At 37.3% G+C, this 14631-nt stretch overlaps 1 protein-coding gene across 1 annotated transcript in view; it reads left to right on the forward strand.

The window, feature by feature from the left end:
- MS3_00008908 (uncharacterized protein) overlaps positions 1-14631 on the forward strand; it is a 262942-nt gene that overhangs the window by 10290 nt on the left and 238021 nt on the right. The gene's annotated exons all lie outside the window — the stretch shown is intronic.

Raw genomic sequence — 14631 nt, forward strand, 5'->3', positions numbered from 1 at the left:
GTTGTAAATATGCTGATCTTACTTCGCCGATCCTCGCCTTCACATCTGCATCAGATCCAGCGTGTTCATCAACGATGCTGCCCAAATATGTAAAAGTTTTTACATCTTCCAAATCTTCTCCGTCAATTGTGACTGGATTGGTGCATTCTGTGTTGTATCGAAGAATCTTGCTTTTCCCTTTGTGCATATTGAGGCCTATTGCTGCTGAGGCTGCTGCTACACTGGTCGTATTCTCCTGCATTTGTTGTTACGATTGCGATAGGAGGGCCAGATCATCTGCGAAGTCTAGATCGTCCAGCTGCATCCTAGATGTCCACTGTATCCCGTTTTTCCCTTGAGATGTTGACGTCTTCATGGTCCAGTCGATCACTAGAAGACAGAGAAAGGGTGACAGTAAGCAACCATCATAGGAATTCCGTATGATATTGACTATCTTCTGAGGCACGCCGTAGTGTCAAAGAATTTTCCTTAGTGTTGTTCTGTCCACACTATCTAATGCTTTTCCGTAGTCAATGAAGTTGATGTAGAGCGATGAGTTCCATTCAATTAATTGTTCCACTATGATCCATAGAATTGAGATTTGGTTTGTACATGATCTATCCTTACGGAATCCTGCCTGTTGGTCACGAAGTTGGGCGTCTACGGAGTCCTTTATCCTGTTTAACAATACCCTGTTGAAGACTTATCCCGGTATTGAGAGACGATTGATGCATCTGTAGTTATCACAGTTGCTGAGATCTTTCTTCGGTATTTTGATCAGAATTCCTTCTTTCCAGTCTTTTGGTACCTGTTCCTCATCCTAAATCTCATTGAAGAGAATGTGGAGCATGCTTGCAGTTACCGCCACGTCTGCTTTCAGTGCCTGTGCTGGAATGTTGTCTGGTCCTGCTGCTTTGCCACTCTTGATTTGTTTGATGGCCATGCTGATTTCTTCAATTGTTGGTGGGCCAACATCGATTGGGAGGTCCGTTGTTGCTGCTTCGATGTTGGGTGTGTTCAGTGGAGCTGGTCGATTCAAGAGTTCTTTGAAGTGTTCTACCAACCTGTTTCGTTGTTCATCAATGTTGGTGATTACCTTGCCTTCCTTGCTTTTCACTGGTCGTTCTGGTTTGGGGCGATTTCCAGAGAGTTTCATTGTCGTGTCATACATTTGTTTCATGTTTCCTTCTTTTCATACAGCATTTACCACCGTCGTTGCTAAATCTTCCACATATTTACTTTTGTCGGTTCTGATGCACCTCTTCACTTGTTTGTTTACTTCTGTGTATTCAGCTTGTGCCTTGGTTTTTTCTGCTCTTGTTCGACTGGTATTGATTGCTGCCTTCTTGTTCCTCCCTTCTTGAATCTTATCCAGTGTATCAACGGTGATCCATTCTTTGTAATGGTGCTTCTTGTGGCCCAGGACCTCATGACATGTTGAAGTGATTGCCTCTTTGATCCCCTTCGAGTTGCTCTCCATAGTAGGTCCTTCTCCATTAAGGAGTTCATGATAGGCCTGGAACTAATTGCTTAGGACTATTTTGAATTTGTTGAGTTTGTCAGTATCCTGAAGAATGGCCGTATTGAACTTTTATGATATCGTCTGCCCCGTTTTCCAGTACTTCTTGCGTTTCAATTTCATCTTCGCGATCAGCAAGTGATGATCTGATGCTATTTCAGCTCCTCTCTTGGTTCGCACGTTACATTGTGTGCAAATATTTAAAGTAAAATATATTATCACTTCTTTAATCTCAGTGTCAATTATCTCACCATTTAATTAACAAAAACATATTTCTGTTGACCTCAGTTATTGACAGAAATATCAATGAATATAACTGTGTTGTCGTCAGTCACCTCATGCCATCTCATTAATCAAATAATTTGGTATTATTCTATATCATCTATTATGTATAGTGGGCGTAATATGAGTCTTATTTAGAGCAAAAAAACAACGATTTCTAATAATAACTTGATAATTAGCCACACGTTCAGAAAAAAGATGAGTGAAATTCTCATTTATCAAAAGATTACTACTTTCTATAAACAAAATGAAGTGAAAACAAATCTCTCGGCTGTCAATTCATAGAAGGCTGTGCTCCATCTATGAATAAGCACTGTAGCCATTGACCGTCTAATTTCAGATGAGTTTAGTGGTTGTTTCCTCACAGAATCATCTAGCTCTCACTTCCTCAGTTTATCAATCTATGGATCGCGCATTGATGATCCTGATTCTTTGAGACTCGACTAGTTATTACTTCCTGTGTACATCGGTCTATGAGACTGTGGTGAATCATCCTGGTGATAAAATCCACATCACGTTCTGTGTTCCATTTTATATCAATCACTGTGGCGGATAAACTCATCCTCATCTGATATTCTGAATAAACACATTTTACTATTGACCAAATGTATGTTTTCACTGAATATTGACTACGGTTGCATATCATGGTTCAATGTGAGCGATCAAATTTTACGTGAGGTTGAATACATTTTGACGTGTCATTTTGTGCTGAAGTTTGCCCTCACTTTTCAACAGATTTGAAATGCGCTCTTTTGCAAAGAAGCATTCGCAGTTGAATATTTAAATAGCAAGTCAGGTTCGCACTGTCTCGCCAATTTCAGATTCATCGTTTTGGATGATTTTATTAAGGAGATAATTTAATTGAGCTAGACAATGTTCGGTGTTTGTAGACTGTCGGCAGAAAATCGTGTAGTCCGGTTTCATAGTAGTTGGTACAAGTCGGTATGTTATACTCTCAATCTTGAAGAAACCAATACTCCTCGTGTAATTCAAACTCATATCAGTCAATTTCGCAGTATGAAAATTTGCTGCTACGTTACTGTAAACACAACTGACATCTTGTAGGACATAGATGTTTATATTTATTGATCAAAGCGCAATTGTTGGTGTCCTGACAGTGAGAAAATTGTACTACAAGTCATTAACCGGTGTATATTTTGATTCTTATCGATGAAATACGCTGACTAATGAATCTGTTTACGTGATATGAAACCATTAACAAGTGAACAACTGAGATTTCAACATGAGTCGATCTTAAATTAAAGATTTGGCATCTAGTGGTTTATATTCCTGAATTCAGTCAACTAGCGGTATTACTCAGTTGTCGTTCATTAAAACTGGTGATCATTGGCAGGATAATGATTGTGTATTGTATACTAGTCGCATACTTAGATGAAATAACAGTTCCCTTAAGTTGAGTCTTCCGAAATGTCTAAGTCACCAGAATGAGATATGCGCAAAATCGAAGTCCACATAACAACTACTTTTTCTAGAACACCAGTTCTTGGTTGAATAATATGCAAACATTAGTTGCAAACCTCAACTTATGAGATGTCTATGTTGTTTATCGCGTCCTTTTGTATGAAACGAAATAGGCTTTCCGTAAACGTAATTGTGGTAGAGGTGTATCATCAAGTATTATTTCTATTGCAGTCAAACAAGTGGTGAGCATCGCAAAGGAAGTAGTCTGCTCACCAGATAGTGAATTCAAATTTCTGCGTACACTTCTTATTAATATTTTCCACATTTCTCCAGGATGACTTGCGTGAGGGGCATTGTAGTGCATTCTATGTTCCGTCTGGTCATTTCTTTGGCCACTATTTTATTTTTTAAGTTCGGCAATAGAAGTTGTGACTCCTTCTCTTACCCAACAATGTTAATTCGTCTATCACTGTATATCTTCTTCCGCAAATCTCTGCGAGTTAAGAATCGCAACAATGTCGCTTAAATAGGCTTCGGATCTGTTACACTAATGCTCAAAGCTTACTCAGTAAGCGACCGGAACTAGGTGTACAGATTGATTCTTCAAAGCCAGACATAACCACAGTCACAGGACAAAAAGAAGAGGAAATATTCGTACACTATGAGGGGACAGTATTACTGCATCATTAGTGCAGGACGACTTTGGTGAGGCTCAAGTGTTCTCGAACTACTACTTTACCATTGAAGCATCGTTCACGTCAGCGCATACAAATCCCCCCACACATACACTATATAGCGTGATCATTAAAGAACTCGATGTATCTGGTCTGCTAAATAAGCTTGACATAGGTAATCTACGGAGCCCGATGAATTTAATCCTAGTCTACTGAAGGAATTATCTAACGTCGTTGCAAACCCTTCAAGTACATGTTTTAATCTATCCGTAATGCAGGATCGTTTACCGAAAGACTGAAAGAACACCATAGTTAGTCCTGTCTTCAAAACAGGTACGAAACACAAACCTGAGAATTATCTTCCCGTTAGCCTAACTAGTGTGGTTGTTAAAATTTGAGAAAATATTATTCGGAAGGAGCTTTTTAGTACCTCGATGAAAACCGGATCCTTTCGGAGAAGCTGCACGGCTTCAGAATAATTTATTCTTGTCTCACTAACTTACTAGTCGCTCGTGAAAGCTGGTGCGCTCTTAAGGACCAAAAGCTGCCTGTAGACGTAGCCTACATTGGTTCCAGCCAAGCTTTTGACAAAGTTCCGCACAACCGGCCGTTATATAAGCTAAGAAATGTCGGAATTGGAGGCAATCTATTGATGTCGATAAAAGACTTCCTAGTTGTCGCAACAAGGTGTACGGGTGAACTCGAAGATATTTAGCTGGGAAACTGTGCTTAGTGGAGTGCCCCAGGGAACAGTTTTGGGACCAGTGCTATTCCTCTTGTATGTAAATGACCTTCCTTGTCTCCCATCATCATCGATCTTGCTATATGTTGACGATGTCAAGATATGCAGAACGATATGATGTAAGGGTGATAGTTTGGAACTCCTAAATGACCTGAAGAAATTACCTGAATGATCTTAAACCTGGCAGTTGCGGATAAATACTTCCATGTGTGTTGTGATGCATATCGTTCATCAAGGTACAAATACATACACGATGAATAACACTGAGCTACCTGTCGTCCAGACTTAGTAGTCATCCCTAGCCAAGACTTAAAGACTACTGCACACTGTCGTGGAATTAATTACCTCAGCACGTGGTTGAGGCTCAGTCTGTCGACTCTTCCAAGATAAAGTTGAATCAACTTGGAGACCACCATTGCCGGGACTAACACAGGCCGTCGGAAAGACGTCTGTTAATAGTGCGCAAGGAACTTGTAGATGGATTGCTCCAATGTTGAAGCTTTTTAATATGCAAACGTAATGCTTTCGAAATTTGCGCCCCAGTTTAACCATAATCGTGTCAAAATAATCTATCCCCGTTGTTGCGAATAAAAACCGAGCGTCGTCCGCGTGGATGGTAGGTCTCCGATCATTTGTGTCAAAATATCCTCCTGCACGAACCAGGTTGTCAATTACGATCGATCGTAACTCACTGATCACATAATTCCTAGCAGTCATATTGAATGAAGTCTTGTGTCATTTTATTCAACTTTCTCGATTTTTCGCATTTTTGCGTTTTCTAATAAATCCTTCTCGGCATTGTTCAGTTCATTAAGCAAAAAAGGTTCACTCCCTATCGCTTTCTTGAAGAGGTAATGCTTGAATAGAGTGAGTCAAGCTGTACATTGTTTAAGTTTGGTCCTCGACGAAAAATACGATACAAATATATCTGAAGGAAAAACTATAGTCTTGGTGTTCAAGGCTGCAACGTTCTTCATCTCCAGCTCGAAAGGGAACCCTTATATCTCATTCCGTTTATACCCAGTTTATATATTCTTTTCGGTTATTAGAAATTCGTGTCCTGAAAGCTAAATCAGCAAAGTTTATAGTTGATGGCACGTACGTTCATTGTGATGGCCCTATTTGTTCGCGGATGAAATTTATTCTATCAGCGTGAGGTTGTACTGAGTATGTAGTTTAATACCAACATGGAGCCAGTCCAGAAGTAGATTTTAGTCACGTCTTTCAGTTTCATTCCTTCCACTACTTACCTCGTTTATTATGCTCTGGATCATTTATCACATAAATGGTTCAATTAACATCGTTCATGTTTGTGGAATTATGGCTATCATATGTCATATATCTCCGAAATATTTATAAACTGCCCGTACACTGAACAACCTGGTAAATAAATTGGCGGTCTAGCAGCACGCGTGGGCACACAAAGCGTTAGTCTAAGCAGTCAAGCAAACCTCCTGCATTCTATAACGGCATGGTGGCAACCGTCTCACCATTGGCAACGGTTAGCAGCTCTATCACAGACATAGGTTTTGAGTCATAATTTCGGTAGTATGAACTAATTTTCTCGTTATGCAACATTTGTTTATTCATCGCATCTGTACTCAGTAATCGTCATCTTCCTACTTATTTAGAGACAGTCTGGACGAAACACCAGCTGATTTTTGTTTTGTTCGAAGGTCCTTACTTTAATGTTAATATACACATCAGATATTCGACGCCACATTACTAGCCGATAAATAACCATTGTGTTCATCTTATCTATTCGTTCACATATAAACCAGCATGCTGTATCATCCATCAACTATAAACGTTTTCACATTAATATACTATTCCCGAAACAGTGTACGGCAGAACATGTAGTTTAGAGCTGATGTTTCAAAGATGCACACTTGTTCGCCACATAAAAGTCAGTCTCACCCACCCATCATGAATAATCATATTTATCGGTATATTTATAGTGCATTAGTACGGTTTGGTAACAGACGAGGTCGCGCGCATATCACTCAAACGACATAAACCACGTTAGGCTTCAGTAATAAAAAGGAGTACACTTGCGTATATCTCGTCAACACAGTAGCTATGCTGCTTTTCTGGTCATTCTACCAATACACACTCAACGATAACTTCGAAGCATCTATTTATGACGCGCACAAAATCGTTCACTGGCCTATCATCCCATCATAGGTGTCAGTTCCAGCACAACAATGAATTTCACACATCAAAGTAGTTATCATTTTGCGGCGGGATTATTTTCATCCTACATCCTGCTGACAAGTACTTCACTTTCGATTGACGAAACCAACTACATATATCCATCCATATCAGTAGCACACACCGTAATATTTCTCAAATTTGCAATGTGAGAATTAAGTGTTACCTTCTGAGGCATTGGAAACACTTACAATAGTTTTATTTTCATCAAGTCGCAGACAATATTTCAAGATCACTCACTAAGCTTAATTTGGTCCACCAAAATTTATCTGATGCTTATCTTGCTTTTCATGCTGATTGTTACATCAGACTGGCAGGTTTTCCCGTATAATGTATTCCCTTGACTCCTAAGTAGTTTGCACAGTTATAAATCTACGGAATACAGTCGACAGTTTCTAAAGCTTAAAATGAACAGTGGTGTTACAAAATAATTGAATGTGTCCAATCTCACCATATTTAAAACATTTCAACTTACGAAATACACATGAATGATATGCGTGAAACTTGCCACAGAACAAACATTTACCAAAATTGTGCTTATCTTTGTCAACTATCTCACAACTCAATGAATCGTTATCTGAATAACCTTGATTGCGCACTTGACTGTGACGGCGTGATGTTGTGGGACTCCTGATGTTCTGACGAATCATTTCAAGAAAGTTTCGGCTTTTAAAGCGTTCTAAATTTGTATACTTTATATGGTCTAGTAGCAGTTGCTTCAGAGTTGCATAACGAAGAGAAGTCGGCTTGTCAGGAGATGCCAATGTCTTTATTTAGCTGTATGCTTCTTTTCCGATGAATGTGTTGTGACGTGAAGAAGGGCAGCTGATTGGAGGTTAGTGAGCGCGAATTATCGACAGGAACAAAGACGCGTAAACTGCCTAGAGTTCTGATTGGTCCCGCTTCCCTGTCTAACCCAGATAGTTGAGTCCAGAACACAAGTCAGCCCCTGAGATATAAATCGTTATATTTCAGGCATATTCTGTTTACATACCAATCAAACAGATCACATCGTACCATAAAATAGAAAACAACATTTGTACAATATCTAACAAGTGAAATAAATACCGACCAATAGGGAATGTCCATTTAAAGTCCAAGGACACCATTAGACTTAACATGAAAATTATTGGGCTATTTTTCTGAATATCCCAACATAATGAAAGGACATGAGCCACAATATTGACATCCTCAACAACGTCCTTGGTTATAGTCCAGATTTCCAACCTTCCCATGCAATTCGCAAAAGCATCAAAATCTCAGTGTATGTTCAACCGTTCTATCACAGGCTCCATCGAGACGCAAATGTGATAAATGGTAGTGTTTCAATCATGGTACGAACTAAGAATAACAGGAATAACGCAATAAAACCAAGAACAGCTAGATGAGCACGAACGAAAGTATCGTATCCGGAATTCGAAATCCAGCAGTGAACAAGTACAAGCGAATCATTAGTTCATAATAACTAGTTAGTAATAAGTAGTAAAGGTAGAAGACCTCATTGATAAAATTCCATCAGCATTTAATTCCTAGACAAACAGGATATCAACAATTGTTCTTTGATCAATAAATATAAACATCTCTGTCCTACAAGATGTCAGTTGTGTTTACAGTAACGTAGCAGCAAATTTTCGTACTGCGAAATTGACTGATATGAGTTTGAATTACACGAGGAGTATTGGTTTCTTCAAGATTGAGAGTATAACATACCGACTTGTACCAACTACTATGAAACCGGACTACACGATTTTCTGTCTACAAACACCGAACATTGTATAACACACGGACATGCAAACATAATTTTGTGTGCCTTTCATGTAATTCGCGCTTTCCGGAAAAAGGTACACCAATGGTTACTTACATAAAATTGCCCTTAGACAAACGACAAAATAATGAAAACCTACTTAACTCGATTGGTAACTTCGGAGACGGTTGGAAGGTAATTTTTGTAATGTGTTCATTCACTAGATTTAATCAATATTACAGAATAATAAATCGGCGGGACAGATTGATAGGTCAGTACCTGTCACGGTTTTGGATGGCACGTAAGACAATGTGGGCGCGTGCCTTTTACGGTCCTGTTTTAACTTTGGGTAACAGCACGAATAATCGTGTTGAATCGCTAAATAGGCAAATTAAACGATAAGTACGAAAAAGTGATAGTCTGTACAAATGTATGTACAAGGCTTTAAAATGGAGTGAAACGACGTCAACTAGAAGAAGTGTCGAAGATCAAGTGATACTCGGAAGATCTTATAAATATAATGCTCCACAGCGTCTTATACCCCTGCTAAACATTTTGACCCCATTCGCAAGATCTAAATTGTTATACGAACTTAAACAAATGCGTTTCGTCTACGTGGAATATGAAAGCGGCGACTGGTTGTTTATGGTTGACCGCGGACAACATCATGAAGTGAATATAAGCATTTGTCAATGCAATTGTAGCACGTTTATGATGTGTCGATATCCCTGCCGTCACATGCTACTTGATTCTAGACCAGATATGAGGCGATAAGCTTCACTTACAATTTCACTCGTCTTTGATTTTTGTATGTAGGTGATTATCGGCCAAATAAACAACATATTATTAGAAAGCGATACAGAATAAAGAATACCATATTATTTGATTGATGAGATGTAATTAGGTGATCTATGATAACAAAGTATAATCATGATTGATTCTATAAACAAGAGAGGTTAACACAAATATGTTCTTGTTCATTAGACAAACACGTTGTTTACACTGAGATTGAGGAAGAAGTAATCAATATTACTTGGAATATATTATTGGATATTACAGAAATGATAGAGGTTGATGTTATTTTATATTCCATGGGCAGAATCAGACAGAATTGTCAATTCTTTGGAAATGTTATTCCTCAATGCATACGATATACAGGTTTGTGGTGTTTGTATGAAATAAGTTTGGTGTAACGAGGCGATTGACAAGTGTTCGTGATAATTAACTTCATGAAGCCGCTTTATCTACGATTCAAAGTATATTGATTGAGACAGTAATATAGGAATGCTAAATTAGTTAACTATTTCCATACATTGATACATACACTCTGGGCCATACCAAGGCATTTGGCAGCCTTGATAAAATATCACAACCATTGCATTGAATCCTTCATTTGCGAATTTCCATCATTTGTTCATCACGTTCTGCATGATTCTTCCAGTCCACACTCTCTTTTTTCCTCTTATATTCTCTTCATTTTGATCTTCTTAGCCTTCTGCTGTCAGGTTTTCCACTTCCGATCGGTGTTATAAACCACTTATATCGACAGACAGTAGTAGTATACACCACAGCTGTATGAGTTTTCATTCCACCTTACTCGTTTTTCCCATTGCTGACTTATGCTAACTGGAGAAATTCTGATAAATATAGAACAACCTATATTTCGCTACAATTCGGGATTCAATCACAGCTCTTCTTTACATGTTATTGTTCACTCAGCCTTTCAGTCTTAAGATGTAAACTATGAAAACAAAAAAACAATGAATCACAATTCAATAATTCGTGTCTTCAAACACCAATCTCCTTGATGATGTATTACACATGGTTATCTTTGTACTTCATCTGACAGAAGTATACATTTCGCTTTTTGTTTTGAACAAATGAATAAACTTCAAATATAAGTGTAACATTGATTATTTTGATTATCATTAACTGTCTTTGCGTTTACTTGTTTTCAGAAGACTACATAACAATTTACTTGATAAAATGATATTTGTAATGTGGTGTTCAGACGCCGTTGACTTTGAACACCACTTGAGTATGACTGCGTGCCAGTTAACCGCTAAAATCCCCTTTAAGGCAAATATGAGAAGGCAGTTGATGGCTGTTGTCGAGATGTATATTTTGGCGACCTCGTTGTATCAAAAGGATACCGAGATCGTGCCAAAGAAGTACGAGCGTGGTTACCGAGCGTAACCGAAACCGTGCAAATTCACAATCAATGGAGTACTAGTAATATGGCTATCTTTTGCAAACAAACGAGCACAGTAAAACAATCACTCGTACAGTTGGTTATAATAATGATTACTTCTATTAAACCCATCGCGTTCTCTTGATGAAAGTATGTCACTACATAATCAACATTGCAAACTGTGATCAAATGTTGAAATTATTGAGAGAAGATCTGTTACTCACATGGTTGATGTTGAGGATGTTGTATTTTTGAACTGACTTGTTGATTAGTTGCTCTATAAACATGGGCTCTTCTATATTCTATGTGCGAAGTGTTTGGTTTCTCTATTGGAGCACAGGCAAATCAACTCCACCACAGTGATCAGACATCATCATTCATTGTTCATATGTGTAACTCAGTATAGTCATTTCGTTTCTACTGCAGTTATTCTTATTGCTACTCCAAACAATGATACTTCCATGCATTTTCCGGCCAAACTATTCCATCACTAAATATCTATAGATGAGCTTATAATATAACATTCTCAGTCAAGTAATTTTAGAGTTATTTTAGGAAATTCACACCTGACATGGTCAGTAAGGAAACCCTGAATCAAAAGCTCGATTTATATGGGGACATAACAGGAGCTAGACTACTAGTACTCAAAATAACTGAAGTCATCTGGATCAACTCCTGAAAACCAAATTAATATATCCAGAAGAGGTATATCCAGCCTCCATGTTTACCGTGGTCCACGACTGAATCACCAGACACCTGAAATGCATGTTATAAACCTTTTATCCCAATTCATTTTGTGATTATCTCTTTCCTCATCCACATTGATTCTTTTTCATCGTAATTACCTTGACTATACTCCTTTTATTACATATTATATTCACACAACGTTGTTATTATTATCACCATTATTATTAGTATTATTATATTGATAAAAACGTGGAACCTCACTACAAGTCATTCCGACCTTCATGAAGTGACCTTCCTAATTCACAAAGCACACCATCTTCAAATATCTCCATGGTACCACACATGACAATGTTCATCATTGTTCATACATAACTATGTTTAAAATCTTCTGATCTATAAAGTTCATTTTGACTACATCAATTCAGTGCTACGAATTAGGCAAAATCTTTATTTAAAAGAATCATGACTTCTCATGGTGAAAGTAGAAATTCTTTGGAAGTCGCGAGGTCTGTATGTCAGATGTAACTGAAATAAGAAGATAAAACATATCGCGGTTCACGGTATAAATGAAACCCATGTATTGCATGTTGTGCAGAAAAAGATTAGATTCGAGAAATCTGCTGTTATATTTTGGTCATGAGTGAAAAGTAAACAATCTGTCCAGATCTATCATTACTGCGCCTTGTATATTTGAGTGTACGCTACTAGAAATTTTGCATTCATTGATATGCACATTATTTATTATCTTAGTAAATGTGATCATATCAATTCTGAATTATATGGAATATTCGTTACAGTCTTTATTACCGAATATGAACTCCGTTCAAACACAGTGCAATTATTTAGTTAGTACGAAGTGAAATGTTCTCTTCATCCTTGAAATGTTTAGTAAACCCCTACATATGAAGAATATCCAGTTTCAGTTCAGATTATTGCAGAATTGTCGTCTAATGAGAAATTGATAATGATTTAATAAGTGAAGCTCACTATTCCAATAAACAGTATTTTCATGTATAAGTTTGGATGAATTAACAGTCAAGTGAATTCTTATCCAGTCAAAGTGAATAAGCCGTAAAATTACCTAAAACGACTACAACTACTCTTACTACTAACAACAACATTACCAGTGAATGATAATAACATGACAGTCTACATATTAGTGGTACAATATCATGTATAATAGAACACAATTTGAATGTTGAAGAATTCACAAAATTACGTAACAACCGTTTATTCAACTACAGATTGAAATAATTAAGGAAATAATATTTTAGTTATGATCAACATCTTTTCGAAGTGCACAATTCAATTTCATTTTATCAAGAATTACCATTTTACAAATGTAATTAACATGTAAATAGTCTTGGCTTTTTCCAATGAAACGAGTATTGGTTTACGAAAATATAGACTGTTATTCATTCCACTGGACGGTCGATTCGTCCAAGTATGGGACTATTCAGCAGTACGCATCCTCGATCTCGCACACCGCGAGATTCGAACCCAGGACTTATCACTATCGCGCTCACAAAACACCTTCTGATAATAATCATCCCCCCACTGGTGACTGACTTGAAGAGACACTCCTGGAAATCTAGTGAGAAGCCGCTGCCAGTGGAGTTCAACCACGTCTGTTGTGAGATATCAACTCACTGAAGACGACGTTGACGGTGGCGCAACTTCGTGGATTGGTTTAAGCTAGACATTAACACCGTTGGATGCCAGCTCAGTGGTCTGATGGTTGAGCGTTCGCGCACGAGACTGATAGGTCCTGGGTACGAATCTCGCGAGGGGCGGGATCGTGGATGTGCACTGCTGAGGAACAGCCGTCAAGTGCTTCCAGGTTTTCCATGGTGGTTTAGCTACAATTGACTCGTAATTTCAACCAGTGAAAGAATTCATTTTATTGAAATGAAATTCAAACATAAAAATGTGAATTTAGTCATCTAATGTAAGCAGTGCGTGCTACTTTGATTTTAACCAATCAAATCAAAACTATGCATCGTTGACAACCAATTCACAGTTGAGTACAAGTAACACAATGTTTGTTCATCAAATTATGAGCACTAGTTACTTAGTTTAAATTATTGTTAATCCTATCCAAAATAGTTTTCATCAATAGGGGGTCAGGAATTTCAACCAACTGTGGATCAATATCAGGCTATATTACCTCAATAAGTGTAAGACTACTGCATAACAATGAGTTCATCTCCTATGACGATTGGTTAATAATTATTAAATGATTTTATGAAATTTGATCATCTTAGTGGTCCATTTGAATCATCCAATCTGAAAGAGACATACAAACACTCAAAAAATTCTATATAAACTCGACACGTTCTAGAAACATTTTAAACAAGAAAATGATGTGAGTATTGACTATACAGTTAAGGCAAATGAGTGTTTTTCATATCAATTTCAATTTGATCTAATGACATAACATTGTTCTATTCATCTGAACCATTTCAGATATACATTTTCATTTGGTCAGTTGATAGCGATCTATTCGATCATGGTCTTCACATCGGAATTTTTTGACTGTCATGAATTATGTGAAAAATCTGAATTTCTTAAAATTGGTAAAGTAATTTTCCAAAGTGATACATATAAATATGTAAGTCATCAGTCAAGTTCCAATTCAAATATTCAGTCACATTATGATCACTATTCCCAGTTAATTCGCCGTAATCAGACCTTTCCAAATATTAGTGGAAATTTTGAGAAATTGGTTACTGATGGGGTGAGTTAACTACATTTTGCAACGGAGATGCTAATCCATATGTTTGCATATTTCTAGAGAATATTTAAGAATTTCCCCTTTACATTTTACGGTGATGATCTCGACAAATTGAATTTAGATTCAGATGGTAAGAGAATTATTTTCCTCGAATAAAAATTTTTACTGAGATTTGTTCACTCACATTTCAATTCGATGAAACAAAGTCGCTTTCATTACTTCAATAGATCAGTTTTATGCATTTTTTTAACATTCAAACCATCTACTGATGTCTTTCCTTGTTCAAGTTGTAAATAGTTTGATGCGTTGTAGCAAACTATTTACAGTTCATGCAATTCATTCTAGTCTCCAGTTAATTTCAAAGTCTTTCATTCAATCACAGTAGATTATCAATTAAATTGCATGTTTTCATTTGATAAACACAGGTAAAATTTATTTAATAAGTC

The sequence above is a fragment of the Schistosoma haematobium genome, chromosome 5, assembly GCF_000699445.3.
Source record: "Schistosoma haematobium chromosome 5, whole genome shotgun sequence".
NCBI classification, from domain to species: Eukaryota; Metazoa; Platyhelminthes; class Trematoda; order Strigeidida; family Schistosomatidae; genus Schistosoma; species Schistosoma haematobium.